Source organism: Ovis aries, chromosome 3 (assembly GCF_016772045.2).
Source record: "Ovis aries strain OAR_USU_Benz2616 breed Rambouillet chromosome 3, ARS-UI_Ramb_v3.0, whole genome shotgun sequence".
NCBI lineage: Eukaryota > Metazoa > Chordata > Mammalia > Artiodactyla > Bovidae > Ovis > Ovis aries.
The window spans coordinates 219,254,219-219,271,005 of NC_056056.1; the positions used below are offsets into that span (position 1 = coordinate 219,254,219).

Genomic DNA, 16,787 nt, shown 5'->3' on the forward strand with positions numbered 1-16,787 from the left:
AGGAGGCAAGAAACCAAGTGAAGAAATGCTTCCTGGCAGGAAGAAGCCCTTCCGGGCATAGGCACGCTCTCCCCAGCCTGGAGGAGGCATCAGTGAGGAGAGACAAACCTTTCCCTGAATCTGAGCTTAGAGAAGAGCTTGTAGAGTGTTTATAAAATATAGCAAGTGAAAGCAAAAATCGCTCAGTCGTGTCCAGCTCTTTGCGACCCCATGGACTATACAGTCCATGAAATTCCCTAGGCCAGAATACTGGAGTGGGTAGCAAACCGCACCCCTTAAAGCAGTTCTCGGGCAATGCAGAGGAGTTCCATGGGCTGCCGCATGGCCGTGACCATGACTGAGGCAGTTCTGGGGGAGCTGTCTTCTCCCGGCCCCCACCTAGCGCCCCTTTCATCAGAAAAGTAAAGCGAAAGTGAAGCCGCTCAGTCGTGTCCAACTCTTTGCGACACCAGGGACTGTAGCCTACCAGGCTCCTCTGTCCGTGGGATTTTCCAGGCAAGAGGACTGGAGTGGGTTGCCATTTCCTTCTCCAGGGCCTGTCATCAGAGGCACCTAGGAACACAGTCTGAAAGCTCCCCCGAGGCAGGAGTCTGCCTGGCTGGGGTTCCCACCCTCCTGCAGGCTCTGAGGTGCCCGTCAGATTCTGGGCTGGGTCAGTGGCCACCTCCCCACCCCCGGACTTCAGCTGCCCAAGCCCCCCAGCTTCAGTGCGCCCTGTCCCCCGCCCGCCCTGCACCTTCCTTCTCCCGCAGCCGACCAGCAGACAGTTCTAAATTGAGGTCGGCAGCGAGCCACCGAGAACATGCTGGCCGGGTTGCTAATCGGGAGAAGATCATTCACTGGAGCCACTTGGAGCGAGCAGCAGGATTTATTTGGTTGCGGAAGTGAGGCGTGGGCCCCCCGCCCGCCTGGTTTCTTCTGGGGGCTCCAGCTCAGCCCTGGGCCGGGTCCCCAGGGGAGTGAGGTCAGGTTCCCTGGGGGACCCCAGGACAGGGACGACGGCCCTCCACACCGGATAATTCCTCCAAGCTCGGGCCACACTGATATTTGGAGCTCTAGGGAAGAAGCTAGACACCCTCTCCTCTGAAGGACTCAGGCTAGTCCCAGGGGATCGACTGGCACATCTGGATGTCACAGTGGGTCGGCTTTGTCACACGTGATGCTCATGCATGGAGACCCCGCCGAGCTGGCCCCAGGGATTCTCCCTCCGGAGAGGGGGAGGGGAGAGGACGTGGGGAGAGGACGTCACACTGCACTTTATATCTCTGGGCTGCTGGTGGTGACTGTTTAACTATAACAATATTTTAATTTTGTCATAAAACAAGGAGCCTGAGTCAGGGCTGAGTTTTAAGGCACAGCAGGGACAGGTGTGGGTGCAGAGGCTGAAGGAAGGGGTGGTCAGTGATCCCCCAGGGTCCCAGCTGGGCCGGGAAGGACAGGAGGTGAGATGAACAGTGCTCACCGCCCCCAGCGAGCCCACCCCGTGTTCTTCCTGCACACACAGGCCACTGCCCAGCTCTGCAGCCCCCTCTGCTGTCCCCTCTGCCCCGACCACCATCCCCTCACCCGGCCAACGCCTCCCTAGTCCCCAGATCTCAGCTCAGGGGCCACTTGCAACATTGACGCATCCCCTCCCGTTTGGGTCTCACAGTGAAGCTTCAAGGAAGCCTGGCAAGCACAGTGATGGCCTGGCGTTTCCTCATGGGGGTCTGGAGGTTGGAACCCGACCAAAAGTGAAGTGGAAGTGGTAATTGCTCAGTGGTGTCCGACTCTTTGCTGCGCTGTGGACTGTAGTCCTCCAGGCTTCTCTGTCCATGGGATTCTCCAGGCAAGAATACTCGAGTGGGTAGCCATTCCCTTCCCTTCTCCTGGGTGGGATCTCCCTGACCCAGGGCTCGAACCCAGGTCTCTCCCATTGCAGGCAGATTCTTTACCATCTGTACCACCAGGGAAGCCCAGAACCCAACCAAAACCACCAGGAAAGTGGCCGCACCGAGGCCTCTCCCCCTCCCCCAGCACCTCCTCCGGTCCCGTATCCAAGAGGCCATGCCAGGCCCGGGGAGGCTGGTCACGCTGTCATCAAGTCGGGGCCACCTTCCTGTTTGTCCCAGCAGGAAGACATCCATCCAGGTGTCTTAAAAATGATCCCCATTTGAGGGATGCTTCTAGAAAATGATGAAATCTGCTAGTGCAATTAAGCCTGACTTTACAATTCTGGGGAAATCTATAAAAATAGATGACCATTGTTCTGTATTCTTCTGGGATTCGTTATTTCAAGGTCAGAGGGATGGGATTGTGAAAGGGGATGGCTTTGGCTCAGGTCTGCTGCAGAAAGAACCTCAGATCTGGGGTGGATCTGTCTCCAAAAATGTGGAAGGATGAGGCCATCTCTGTGGACCAGTGAGGGCGGCCAGTCAGGATATGGCGGGCCAAGAACAGGGAGGAGGAGAGCCTGCTGTTGGAGGAAGGCAACAGGGTTCTGACCCGACGATGGCGCTAACTGCCTCCAGTGTCCCTTCTTTTTACTTGGGTGTCAGCACCCCGAAGCCTGGACCATAGCAGCCCAGCTCCCCTCACTTCTCCTGGACCTGTGCCTCCAAGCAGCCCCTCTGGGGTCCAGGCTGCTCCAGTTGGCAGCCACCTGAAGCATTCCACAGTTCAGGCTCAGAGCCACAGTCAGGTTCAGAGTGATTTCCGAGTCCACGACGGCTTTTCAGCTACCATCTGTTTACACCTCCAACAAACATTTAGGAGTACCTAAGGAGATGGCAACCCACTCCAGGCCTCTTGCCTGGAAAACCCCACAGTCGGAAGAGCCTGGCAGGCTATACAATCCATGGGGTCGCAAAGAGTCGGACACGACTGAGCGACTTCAGTTTCTTTCTTCCTTTCACTTAGGGACTTCCCTAGTGGTCCAGTGGCTAAGACTGTGCTTCCAATGCAGCGGGCCCCGGGGTCGATCCCTGGTCAGGAAACTAGAGCCCACGTGCCACAGTTAGGAGTTCACATGCCTCAGCTGAAGATCCCGCCTGTGTCATGAATCTCGAAGATCCCACGCGCCGCAGCTGAGACTCAGAGCAGCCAAATAGATGAATTAATATTAAAAATTAAAAAGAGTGCCTTAAGGCCTGGAGGAGCTCCCTGCCCTCGCAACGTTCCCAGTCTAACAGGGCAGCAGACGGAGCCAGGGGAGGGAACCACTAATTGAGACTGGGGAGGACAGGAAGGGGTAGTGATATCCCCCAGAGTGTGGGAACGGAAACACACACGTACAGTGAGGCCAGAACTGGCCCGAGGACAGAGGGAAAAGAAACGTGTAGAAAATGTCCTCTGGCTGGGTGTGACCCAGGCCCCACGTCAACTAAACATCATGGCAGTCCTATGAGGCAACTAACCCAACCCTATTTTGCAGACGAAAAGAAAACAGAGGGTCTTAGAAGTCCAAAGCCCCATAGTTCCTAAGCGGTAGCATTGGGATTTGAACCCAGGTTTGTGTGACCGTGCTAAGGAAGAAAAGCCAGCTGCCAGGTTAGGAGGGGAGGTCAGACCCAGCCAAGTGTGACAGGTGCTGGGCTGTGAGTGCTATCAGATGATAGAGTGGGGGGGTTGCTGGCAGGAGGCCTACATTTTCACAGCTGGAGGCTAACAAGGGGCTGCAAGGCTGCAAGGTTACATGGAAATCACGGGCCAGAAAGCACGGGTGAAATGGGGCTTGAACAGAGCTGCCCAGGGCACCCAGCCTGCCCTGTGGGGCCCTGCTTCTCACCCTAGATGCAGTGCGCGAGGCAGGGGGGTGATCCTGGGGACCCTCACTGAGCTTGAGGCGTGACACTGAGTGCCGCAGGGATGGCATACTGGCTGCTGTCTGTTCTGTCTCAAGCCTGGTGTCAGCTGCTTCCCGCTTTGCCTTTAACTCAGCAAAGGGAGTGTGTCTCCCAGCAAAGTGGGCCGGGGCCGCGTGAGCCAGCCTGGGGTTCCCTTAGATTCACGGGCGGCCAAGAGGGGCAAAGGGCCCAGAGAAGAGGATGGGGGTGGACCTCGGATTCCTGAGGCCGTGGCAGGAGGGAGAGCTGCGAGAGCCCAACTGGGGGCCCCTGAGTGGCCACAGAAGTGCCCACGGGCGTCCATTCCACACCCCTGCAACTGCCCAGAGACAGAGCCCCATGTCTGCAGCACCTGATGGGCAAGGCTTCTCTGCTTCTTCCTGCTCCTCCAGGCTCCTGCCTCCAGCTGGCAGACCCTGGAGCAGAGGTGGGGGAGGTTGGAGAGGGGGATTGAGGAGAGAGAGAGAGAGCCAACAGGGCCCTCACCCCTTACTCTCACCCCAGATGGCACCAGGGATGAGTTCAGTGGGAACCGGCTCTGAATCTTGGCTGGGACTCGAAGAACTAGGACTCATTTGCGGCTGTAAATGACCGCAGCGCTCCGACTCGCTCAGAACGGCTGGCGCAGCTCCAGGACCATCTCCGCACACCAAGAGGTCTGGGCTGCAGGAGCATCCCAGCGTAGATTTTGGATTATTCTGTGCATCCCCAGTGCAGCCTAGGCTGGGACAGGCACCAGGAGGGAAGTGCTTTAAGGAGTCTGGCGTTTTCTGCAGGGGGGACAGCTTGGTGGCAGAAGGGAAGAGGGGCTGGAGGCGACTGCTCTGTCCAGAGCAGACCTGAAATGTGGGAGCAGGAGGCGCAGGGAGAATTTGCAGGTCGGGTCCAGGGGGAGTTTTTCTGGAGGGAGAATTGTGAGCCTGTGTCAGTGTGGATGGTGCAGGGCTGAAGGAGGGGCGCCCCTGCTGGGTGAGGTCCACGGTGAGTGGGAGCCAGATGGGAGCAGGGTCAGCCAGGGAGGGACTGGAAACAGTTGCAGTGGGGTGTCTGGGAGGGCCCTGATCCCCAGAGCCACCACCCCAGTCCAGCTCTGCTGGAGAGCTTGGCTGCTTATGACAAATTCCTGAGTCCTCCTCTCCCCACCCCCACACAACTGCATGGACAGAAGCTTGCACTGGGGAGCACAAGCTACCCCCACGAAGCCCACCCACTCCTGCTTTGCAGGAGACGGTATGGTACCTCCACCATCGGATTTCCCCGGTGGCTCAGTGGTAAAGAACGCACCTGTCCATGCAGGAGATGTGGGTTCGATCCCTGGTCAGGAAAATCCCCTGGAGAAGGGAATAGCAACTCACTTCAGTATTCTTGGGAAATCCCATGGAGAGAGGAGCCTGGGCTACAGTCCCTCGGGTCACAAAGTGTCGCACAGGACTTGGCGGCTCAACAACAACCACCACCTCCTCCTCCCTCGCTTATTGGCAGCTCCAAGGACTGCTAGAAAGCCAGGGGCCTGGCCAGAAATGAGGGGGCAGGAGGTGTTTGGGAGAAGACCAGTCTCTGGAGGCAGCCAGCCTTGGTTCAGATCCTGGCTCTGCCATTGGAAGCTGTGCAAGCTTGGGACGTCCCCTGCTGGTTGGGTGGCTAAGAATCCATGCTCCCCTTGCAAGGGGACTGAGTTCGACCCCTGGTCAGGGAACTAGAACCTGCACATCACAATTAAAAGATTCCACACACCCCACCAAAGATCAAAGATCTCGTGCGCCGCAACTAAGACCCAGCGCAGCCAAATAAATAAATATTTTTTTATAAAGCTGTGCAAACTTAGGCAAGTGCCTTTACCTCTCTGAACCTCAGTGTCTTTCCTGAAGCAAGGGGAGAAGAACAAGGCCAACCTCACAGGGTTGTCATGTGATAAAATGGGTCCAAGAACACAGCATGCCTGCCACAGAGCCGGGCTGCCTCTCCCCAGTGACAGCAGGCAGGGAAGCCAGACCAGTCCTAAGTCCTCGCTGGGAACCTGGAAGGGCAAATGCCAGCCTGACTCTTCTGCCCATGTAAGTGACAGGCCCTCAGCACGGGGCACCGCAGCATGGGGTGGTCTCTGGGCATGATGGGATCCCCTAAGAGGCCTTGCGCCTCCTGCCCCAAGCCTCTCTGACACCTCAGGCCCTGTGCTGGGCTGGACATGGGGGTAGACACCTTGGGGCATGGATCCTGGGCTTGGCCTTAGAGGCTGTCCTGTGGGCTGAGCAGTGTGTGCCCAAGAGCCCTTCCCACCAGGAGCCTCCTGCTGCTCTTCCCCCATCCTGCCCGTGTGTCTGCCGCCCTGGTTGGGAAAGACTTTATCTACCACCCGCTGGTGCCTGATTCCTTCCTATTCTGGTTCTTCTTTTGAATCTGTGGGCGCTTGAACTGTGGGTTTGAGAGCTGGTTGGCAGTCGGCGCCTCACTCCCACCTCTGGCCCAGGGACTCCAAGCTGAGTCCTCTGGGGGTGTGGGGGGGGTGCAGATTTGCAATCAAGGAACTTGACCGGGGGTGAGAGGGGTGCCCACCCCATCAGACCTCCCGCTCCCAGCACATCCTCCTCTGACAGCTCCAGCATCCAGCCTTCTCTCCTCCCCTGCCCGGCCAGCCTGGCACTGCCCCCGAGGGAGCCACCTGCCATCCTGCTCCTGCCCTGCCTGACCCTGTCTGAACGCCCACCCTCCCCAACCAACCATAGGAGGCCCAGGAATAAGTCTGAAATCAATTTACAGGGTCAAGACACACAATTAAAAAAAAAGAAATAGAACAGAGAGCATCTCATTTGTAGTAAGGTCGCTGTTTATGACCTTCTGGCTTGTTACATTGGTACAACTGGGTTCAGACAGGGTCACACTATAACCATGTATCCCTTAACTTGGGGCCACTGTTAAGGAATTTTTTTTTTTTTTAAGTTCCCTAGCCTGGAGGATCCAGCCTATTCCTCCAGGCGCTGTGCAGCCCAACTCAGCTGTCCTCGGTTCTCACTTGTTCGCTCCCCAACATATGCCAAGCTTGCCAGGCTCTTGAGCCTTTGCCCACACTGTTCCCGCTGCCCAGCACATCCCCCTGTGCCCTTCTCCTCCACAGACTGTGCAGCCAGCCTCTAGGTGGACAGGACTCACTCAGCCCCTCCCTGAGCGGCTCCTGTGCGCACACTCTCTGTTTATACAGCACAGACCCTCAGGCTTGGCAGTCAAGCCTGTGTTAAGAACCAACCTCCACTAGGCCTGTTCCCTTTCACAGATGAAACCACTGAGGCTCAGAGAGTGGAGAGGTTTGTCCAATCAGCAAAGTGCTTAATAGTGGTGGAAAGGGTTACTCACTCAGTCATGTCCAACTCTTTGCAAACCCCTGGACTATATAGCCCTCCAGGCTCCTCTGTCCATGGGATTCTCCAGGCAGAATACTGGAGTGGGTAGCCATTTCCTTCTCCAGGGGATCTTCCTCCCAACCCAGGGATCGAACCCGGGTCTCCTGCATGGCAGGCAGACTCTTTACTGTCTGCGCCACCAGAGGAGCCTGGTGGTGGACGTGGGATTTTAGGCTGAGTCTCTTTGAGCCAATAACCCTACTCTCTTTATTTTTGTCTTTCTTTTTAACTGGTCGCACTGCAACATGTGAGATCTTAGTTCCCCAACCAAGGAAGGAACCTGTCCCCTACTGCAGTGAAAGAAAGCTCAGAGTCTTAGCCACTGGACCGCCAGGGAAGTCCCTAACCCCCCAACTCTGTCTCTCTTATTTTGACTTAGTGAATCTATTTATTTACTTTTGGCTGTGCTGGGTCTTCGCTGCTGCTCGGGCTTTGCCCTGGTTGCAGTGCGTAGGGGCTGCTCTTCGTTGCAGCCTGCGGGCTGCTCACGGCAGTGGCTTCTCCTGTGGCCGAGCACGGGCTCCAGGGCACCCGCGCGTCTGTGGCACACGGGCTCAGTAGCGCAGCCCCTGGGCTCCAGGGCACAGGTTCAATAGTTGTGGCTCTCAGGCTCAGCTGCTCCTTGGTTTGTGGGATCTGCCCGGACCAGGGATCAGACCCACGTCTCCTGCACCGGCTGTGCTCAGTCGCTCAGTCGTGTCCGACTCTTTGCAACCCCATGGTCTGTAGCCCACCAGGCTCCTCTGTCCATGGGATTCTCCACGCAAGACTATGGGAGTGGGTTGCCGTGCCCTTCTCCAGGCCGATTCTTCACCACTGAGCCACCAGCAAAGCCCTAACCCCTTAACCACTACTCGAGGCAAGCATTTTAAAACCTCAGAGCAAGCAAAACAGAAAACACTTTTCGCATGAAAGAACTGCCCCCTTTTAAAGGGAGATAAAAATTCAGAGGCCCTTCCCCTAAATTTGGGTCATCTAACAGGTAGACCATTCTAATGAAAAACAGTCCCAGGTGTTCATTGGAAGGACTGATGCTAAAGTTGAAACTCCAGTACTTTGGCCACCTCATGCGAAGAGTTGATTCATTGGAAAAGACCCTGATGCTGGGAGGGATTGGGAGCAGGAGGGAAAGGGGACGACAGAGGATGAGATGGCTGGACGGCATCACGGACTCGATGGACGTGAATCTGAGTGAACTCCTGGAGTTGGTGATGGAAAGGGAGGCCTGGCGTGCTGCAATTCATGGGGTCGCAAAGAGTCAGACACGACTGAGTGACTGGAGACCCAGCTTCAGTCCCTGGGTCAGGAAGATCCCCCTGGAGAAGGAAATGGAAACCAGCGGGCCCCATGAGCCCTGCATAGCTGGTCCTGTGGCAAGGCCAGCCAGAGCCAGCTCCGCCCCCGCACTGCAGTAGTGACATCCCCTCCCCCCCAGGATCTGACACGCTCCCCAGCACCGCCTGTGCCTCAGCTGCCCTGGCCCACTCTCTGCGCCTCTCCCCCACCAACCCTGAGCCAAGCGCTGGCCCCAGCTTCCCCCTCTGCCCGGAACGCCATCCTTTCTAGGGCACCGAGCCAAGGCTCTGTAGCCCAGAGGTGGTGATCAAAGGTAGCCATTCCAACTTAGGTCGATTTTAAATGAAAACACTTTGATTCTCCGGCTACAGAAGAAAGCTGTTCCCACGGTCTTTATTTTAGGCAGGAGTTCTGCCCTCCAATTTAGTTCTGGCATCTCTCAGAGCCGGGCCTCTTTTTCAAGGCCCTTCTGAAGGGCTGCAGGTGTGGGACTGCTGGCTTTATCATGGGGCTCTGGCCATTCGCCCGAGCACGAATCCCAGGACACCACTGGAAAAACGGGCAAGTCCTTCGGGGCACGCGCATCAAACACCGCAGTGCGTGGACCGAGCGGCTGATTAGGGAGAAGCTCGGAGCCGGCGCTGGAAGGCAGTCTTTGAACAGAGCGTGTGTATCCTGGAGCTTTTTAGCGCTCATGCCCCCGGAACACTGCCATCAGACTGGCTGTCACATCTTTCAGCACCTCCGAATGACAAAGACGCTCACGGATGTGGCTTGCCTGGAGGTAGGGGGAGGGCCCTTCCACGTCTGCTTCATCTTGTTCTCAGGCCTCCAGACTCTGGCCCCTGGGTGCACAGCGGCCACGTGGGGACACAAACCAAGGGCAGACCGTCAAGTGCTTAGTCCAGAAATGTCTAAGCTTCACTGGTGTGAACTGGTATATTTACGGCAGTCACTCCCCTTCCGGCTTGTTTTGAAAGGCAAGTTGCTCAAACTTGGGGACTCATCTGAGAGTGTGGACTGGGGGAACGTGGGACTGTTTCTCCCTTTACAACCCATTCTGTCTTCAGAGAAGGCTGTCAGGACGGGGCGAAGGTGCGGTAGAGACAAAGGGTGGAGTAGGTGCTGCCCCTTGTGTCTGAAAGGAGAGAAATGGAGCGAGGGGAGAGACCCCACCAGGACACCCCCTTCAGCAAGGCGTCTGTGGCCTCTCGAGGTCCCACTGCCGCTGGGAAGGGGGCTGCCTGACAAAACTGAAAGGCGTGAGATAAAGGGAAGTCTCAGGGGCGACCGAAACCCAGTGGACAGCCAGCCCAGCGGCAGGCAGGGCTTCCTGGAGAGGGAACCCTGGGAGCGGCAGTTTGTTTTTTAAATTAGAACTCTTCAGGGCACCCCCTTCCATTATGAAAGCGTGCAACACGCTCCCTGTGCACACTCTGGAAGCCACAGAGAGGGATCAAGGAGGCCGGGAGCTTGTGTGCAGTCCTGCCCCACTGGAATCACAGCTGTGAGCGTTTTGATCTTTCTTTCCCACCTCTTTACTGAGCTGAACTTTGAAGGAAGAGCAGGAGCCAGGTTTAAAGGGGAGAGTCAAAGCGAGGGGGTTTAAGCACAGGAAGCTTCTACAAGCCTTGAGCCAGGGCAGGGAGTTGGGGGCTCTAGAGCCCTGGTGGAGTTGAAAGAAATGGTTCCGGTGGGGGCCAGGAGGAGATTGGGGGTTGAATGTTGACCTAGAAACCTGGGGAACCTCTGCAGGCTTCGAAATTGGGAAGTGACCTGATCACACTTCCTGTTAGAGAGAGGACAGAGAGAAATACTAGTGAGCTCCAGACAGGCTTCCTCAGCAGCCTGAAACCCTCGCATCCGTGGTTTTGTTCTATGGGGTTCACTACCCGCCCCCAACCAGCTCCAGCCTCCTTTTAATATATAAACGCTTCTGGCTGATAACTCACTAACTTCTTCGCGGGGATGCCTGCGCCGATCACCTTTACCCCGACTTCTTTTAAATCTCCACCTCCCCAAAGCTCCTACCCGCTCCGGGCACAAAATCACTCGGCGCGCTCCTTCCTCCTCTCCCTCCCCTTCCGCATCCGCCAGTATGCCAGCCGGGCTCTCCCCCGCCGCCCCTCCCATCGCATCCCATCCCATCCCATCCCATCCCATCCCATCCCATCCCATCCCATCCCATCCCCATCCCTCACCTCCCACCCATCCCCGCCCCTCCCACCCTATCTCAGCCCCGCCCTCCACCCCACCCTTCCCAACCCCCAACCCCTGATGCTTTCCACGCTGGAGGTCAGTCAAGACCCTGAGACTAAGCTGTGGCTCCTTCCCAGCCTTGACCCTGACCCTGCAGACCCCTCCTCTCCAGCCTTCCCCTGCCCTCTTCCTTACATAGCCCACCCCCAGAGGTTGAATACCGGTTCCTGGGTCGCCCCTACCCTCCCCTGCTGCAGGTAAGCTCAGTCCTGTCCCACACTTCTGAGCTCCTGCACATTCAGAACCAGGGGTGAACACCGTGGGGAGCAAGGCAGAGTCTGTCAGGGCAGGAAGAGTGGACCCGAAGGGACACCGCAGAGAGAGCACCAGAGTTCGACCTTGAACAACAGGGTGGAGTCACCAGGTGGGCAAATGCGAGGACACCTTTCAGGCCAAGGGACCAGCAGGACCAAAAGCTCAAGGGCAGGCAGTCATCAGCGCGGCTGGGAAGTGGGGTGTGGGCGGGGGCGGGAAGAAAGGGTAGCCCAGGGCCGGGGGCAGGGGGCAGGGCAGATCGAGGTGCTCTGCAGTGAACCAGCTGCTGGCAGCGAGCCTGAGCTGTGCTCCAAGGGACCAGGGGCTGTCTCCTAGGCCCCCAGCTCCTTAGGATAGCTCTGAGAAGGGGAGGCTCTGATTTAAACGGTGTGCCTGTTTTAAATCTCTGGGAGAAGGTGAGGGACAGGGAGGCCTGGTGTGCTGCAGTCCATGGGGTCGCAAAGAGTCGGACACTGAGCGACTGAACAACCAATGTTTTAAATCTGGTGTGTGTGGCCAGGTATGAACTTGCCTTCAGACATGCGTCCTTGGACCCTATGTCCAACGCTGGAGTGAGTGCCTCCCCTGACTGTCCGAGGACGGGCTGCCCATGGGAGGGCACGCCTGCCATTGGGCTTGGGCTGCACCCACTTGGTGCCTCCCTCCTGCCCACTGCCCTACAACCTCCCCATCAGCAGCAAACAGGGACGAGCCCAGAGCCTCCAAGGGGCCCCCGCCCTGGCTCTGCTGTATCTCAGCTGCAGCCCACACAGTCCTGGGACGGGGTTGGCAGGGAGGGTGAGAGCAGATACCTGCCAGGCCCCCAACCTCCTCCAGACAGCCTGTCCCCATGGTTGAGGCCCATAGACCTTCCCTGCGCGGTCCCAGGTGCCAGCCCTGGGGTCTTGGGTGTCCCAGATGTGCCTTCCTATTGCCCCGGGCAAGAGGCCTGCATAGGAGGGAAGCTGGGGCTCAGAGCGGGCAGGGAAGCTGGAGGGGGTCAGATCCTGTCTCGGGGTTCTCGGGCACCCGCTCCCTCGGTCACAAGTCAGGAAGGTTTTGTCATTCCTCTCCTGGTGGCATCACATCTCCATGCTGCTCAGCGTTCCGAAGGGGGTTGTCTGGGAGCTGAATTCTTCCTGTTACTGTGAGTATTTCCTGGGCATCCTCTGGGCACCAGGCTCCGTGCTGGGAGCCAAGGATTTGAAGCCAAGTAAGTCCACATGTGTCCTGCCCTTGTGAAGCTCGCAGTTCACACAGGGAGGAGGGGAGTGGAGACAGAAGCCGTCTTAATGGGAACATACCCGCTGGAGGCACTGAACACACGTGTGCCTGGAGACCACACATGAGCGTCCCGAGATGGGAACACCTGCAGCGTCAATCATAACTAAACAGATCGCAGTATGTTCATTCAGTGGGGCGCTCCACAGCAGGGGTTGACAAACGTGTTCTGTAAAGGGCCAGGGAGTAAGTATTTTCCGCTTTGTGAGCCATATGGTCTCTATCGCAGCTACTCTACTCTGCTGTTGTGGGGGCAAAAGCAGCCATAAATGAGCCATGAATGGATAGGCATGGCTGTGTTCCAATAAAACTTTATTTATGGACATGGGAATGGGAATGCAGTCATCACTCACTCTCCATGGAGGACTGGTTCCCATTACAGACACCAAAATCCACAGATGCTCAAGAGACAGGGTATCTTGAGAGTGATGGGGGTACAGGGGGCTTGTTGTTTTTCAGTCACTCAGTCGTGTCTGACTCTTTTGCAACTTCGTGGACTGTAGGCCACCAGGCTCCTCTGTCCATGGAATTTTCCAGCCAAGAATACTGGAGTGAGTTGCCATTTCCTTCTCCAAGGGATATTCCTGACCAGGGATTGAACCCGAATCTCCTGCATTGGCAGGTGGGTTCTTTACCACTGAGCCACCTGGGAAGCCTATACAGGGGCTTTGGGGCACTGGAATGTTCTCTTTCTTGACCTGGATGGTAGACACATGGGGCTATATTTATTTAATATGTATCATACTTTTCTGTGTCTGTATTATATTTTATGCAGCTCCCCTGGGGCTCAGTGGTAAAGAATCTGCCTACATGTAATATAGGAGACTCGAATTTGATCCCTGGGTCGGAAAGATCCTGTCGAGTAGGAAATGGCAACCCACTCCAGTATTGCCTGGGAAATCCCATGGACAGAGGAGCCTGGCAAGCTATAGTCCATGGGGTCACAAAGAGTAGGACAGGACTTAGCGGCTAAACGACAACCACAAAAGTTATATTTCATAATATAATGACATAGGATTCATAAAATGGCATAAGATTCCCATATACAGCTGACCCTTGAACGACACGGTGGTTAGAGGCACTGAACCGCACACAGTTGAAAATCCAAGTGTAGCTTCACAGGCGGCCCTCTGCACCCAAGGTTCCACATCCTCAGAGTCAACCAACAGTGTAGCTGTTGTATTTACTACTGTAGTATTTACTACAGAAAAACACCTGTGTATAAATGTTCCTGAGCAGTTCAAATGCATGCTGTCCAAAGGTTAGCTGCACTTTAAATCGTCTGTAGATCACTTATAGTACCTAATACAGGAATTTCCCTGGTGGTCTAGTGGGCAAGACTCTGTGCTCCCAATGCAGGGGGCCCGGGTTTGATTCCCAGTCAGGGGACTAGATCTCACGCATGCAATTAAGAGTTGCACATGCCACATGCTACAACTAAGACTCAGTGCAGCCAAAAAAAAAAAAAAAGACTAATACAATGTAAGTACTATGTGAGTAGTTGTAAATATAATGTAAAAGCTATATAAATAGTTGCCATGAGAACTGCAAATTCAAGTTTTGCTTTTTGGAACTTTCTGGAAATTTTTTTCCCCCTGAATATTTTCGATCTGGTATTGGTTAAATCCACAGATGCAGAACTGGCAGATACAGAGGGCTTAAGTATAAAATTATACTTTATTGTATAATTTCATATTCATACTGTGAAATATGTATTCTTCTCTTGATGTTTTTCTGACCATTAGAAAAATACATTTCATAACTCCATACAAAAAGGCAGTGGGTTGGACTTACCCCCCACTGGCCAGGGTTTGGGACCCCTGCTCTTTACCAACCAAAATAAACAAACTTCAGCCACATTGTCAACCGGATGTAGCTTAAAAAACATGTTTGGACTTGCCTGGTGGTCCAGTGGTTAAGAATCTGCTTGCCATTGCAGAGGACACAGGTTCAATCCCTGGTCTGGGGTGATCCCACATACAGAGAGGCAACTCAGTCCGTGTGCCACAACTATTGAGCCGTCACACTCTAGAGCCTGTTTTCTGCAACATGAGAAGCCTGTGGACCACAACTAAAGAGGGCCTGTGCCTCGTGCCACAATTAGAGAAAGCCTGCACACAGCAGCAAAGAGCCAGTGCAGCCAAAAGTGAATAAATAAATAAATTTTTAAAAGATGTTGAGTGAAAGAAGTAGGTCGCAAAGAACACCCACAACATCACTCTGACTATACAAAGTTCAAAAACAAAGCCAGGGTAATCTATATCGTTTAGGGACACAAACCAAAGGATAAAAGTACCCAAAAAGTGCCAGGAAGCAATTGCCCTAAACTTAGGATGGTGTCCTCTGAGTGGGGGAGAGGGGGTGTCTTGGGAGGTGTCCAGGGGCTTTGGGGTGCTAGAATGTTTTCTTTCTTGACCTGGATGGTAGACACGCCAGACTTGGCTTTATAATATTTATGGTACTTCTCTGCGTATGTATTCTATTTCACAATTTTAAAAGAGAAAGCACTGACAATGCCCCATCGGAACGGCATCTGCACTCCTACCTGACAGGCGTTTATGACCCACCCAGACCCACATCCCAGTGGGAATCGTATCCCGCAGCTCTACTAAGAGACCCTCCTCCCCAGCGAGTCTGAACCTCTCGCCATCCCCGCCCCGGGCTCTGCCTTCTGGCCTCCCAGCCTTCATTCCTGCTGCGCCTGCCACCCACCCACCCGCCCCCTCCAGCACCCGCTCTGCCCCACCTCCAACAGGGAGGTCTTCTCCTCCGCCTGCCTCGGAAGCTCTTTATTGGGATTAGACGAAGATCAAAAGCAGAAGCCAGTCCTGACAGAGGCCTGGAGCTGCGGGGAGGGAGGCAGCAGGCTCCCGAACATCTTTTGGACAACAAAGGAAGCGGTGACACCTGAGTCCAGAGCTAACGGGGGAGGGGAGGCGAGCCTGCATCAGGACTCTGGCCCTGGGGTCGTGTTTCTGCGGGTGAGTCTCATGGTTTCCGCCAGGCTGGGAGTAGGGGCTGCGGCTTATTCACCCCCAGTTCCCCCCCAGTGCCTGGAACTAGTCCTCTTTAATGAACAGTTGAGAAATAAACACAGCCAGGGAGAGACTGGAGACTGTTTGTTGAGGACACCAAGGCTCAGAAAGGTTAAGGAACTTGCCTGAGGTCACACAGCAGTCAACAGAAGAAGGCAGGATTTGAACAAGCTCCGTCTGGCTTCAAAGCCCTTGGAAGTGACTTAAAGCCTGGTGGAAGCAGGGTTAGAGCAGGCGTGTAGCTGCTCTCAGGAAAGCTGAGCCTCAGACTCGGATGATTCTCCTCTAAGAGGTGCCCTTCAGACCAGAGGTAGCCGCTAGACCCTTTGAGAAAAGTAGAATTTGCAGAGAGATCAGAGGAGAGCAGGGGAGGAGGGCTGGGAGCAAGAATGGTCCTGAGATGCCATCCCAGGGTGTTGCTAGACCCCTGGAAAGGTCAGAGTGACCCCAAGGAGCCCGGGGGCTCCCCAAGATGTAGAGCCAGCCAACTGAATCGTGCATCTTGATTGGCTCTGCTAGACAGGCAGGTGCCTAACATTCTCTGAGCTCTCATCACGTGCACCTTCAGGCATTACTACTGCAGCCGCTTGACAGGTGAGGCCATCGAGCAACATCAAGGGCCTGCCCAAGGGGACTTCCCTGGTACTCCAGTGGCTAAAGGGCTTCCCAGGTGGCTCAGTAGTAAAGAATTTGCCCGCCAATGTAGGAGACAACGGAGAAGGAGATGGCACCCCACTCCAGTACTCTTGCCTGGAAAATCCCATGGACAGAGGAGCCTGATAGGCTGCAGTCTATGGGGTCGCTAAGAGTCGGACACGACTGAGTGACTTCACTTTCACTCTTCACTTTCATGCATTGGAGAAGGACATGACAACCCACTCCAGTATTCTGGCCTGGAGAATCACATGGACAGAGAAACCTGGTGGGCTACAGCCCATGGGGTCGCAAAAAGAGTCGGACATGACTTAGTGACTAAACAACAACCACCACCAGAGTCTAAGACTCCTCACTCCCAATGCAGAGAGCCTGGGTTCGATCCTTGGTCAGGGAGCTAGATCCCACGTGCCATAACTAAGAGTTCTCATGTCACAGCTGAAGATCTCGCGTGACACAACAAAGACCCCTTGCAGCCAAATAAACAAGTAAAGAAATATAAATATCAAAAAAAAAAAAAAAAGAAAGAAAGAAAGAAAGACAGAACCTGCCCAGGGGCCCAGGTCCAAAGCAGAGCTCAGATCCAGACTCCCTGGCCTGCACACAACCCTACATCAGGTGGTCCAGGTAAACAGTTCATCAAGCCCAGGCTTCAGCGACGACGCTCTCCAAGGTCCCACAGGGACACTGCTGAGGCTGCAGGCTGGGTCTTGGTGCTGGTGGTTGATGGAGCTGGCTGCACCAGGCAGGTGCGTGAGGTCAGGGGCGGTTTGGGGGATGTGAGAGAA

General features: G+C 55.2%; 1 protein-coding gene across 1 annotated transcript in view; it reads right to left on the bottom strand.

The window, feature by feature from the left end:
- The window catches only part of NFAM1 (NFAT activating protein with ITAM motif 1), a 36,396-nt gene that overhangs the window by 17,674 nt on the left and 1,935 nt on the right, over positions 1–16,787 (bottom strand). The gene's annotated exons all lie outside the window — the stretch shown is intronic.